We start from the raw sequence: 215 nt of genomic DNA, 5'->3' as shown, positions 1-215 counted from the left end.
GTCTTTGTCACCATCTACGTAAGCAAGGTCTAAGCTATGAAGTAGGCTCGAGATGCACTTTGTTTGGAATGGTGTAATCTCGTAAAATTTATGTCACCTTAGGCAGGCAGATCAGATACACACTTTCTGCTTTGATTGACTGATATTTCTTTTTAATCATTTATTGTTCGTGCAAGTATACACATACAAATACACAATATATAAACATGCACAAT

The sequence above is a fragment of the Penaeus monodon genome, chromosome 22, assembly GCF_015228065.2.
Source record: "Penaeus monodon isolate SGIC_2016 chromosome 22, NSTDA_Pmon_1, whole genome shotgun sequence".
Classification (NCBI taxonomy): domain Eukaryota; kingdom Metazoa; phylum Arthropoda; class Malacostraca; order Decapoda; family Penaeidae; genus Penaeus; species Penaeus monodon.
The sequence above is the reverse complement of the archived record's forward strand: the minus strand, read 5'-3'. Positions refer to the sequence as shown.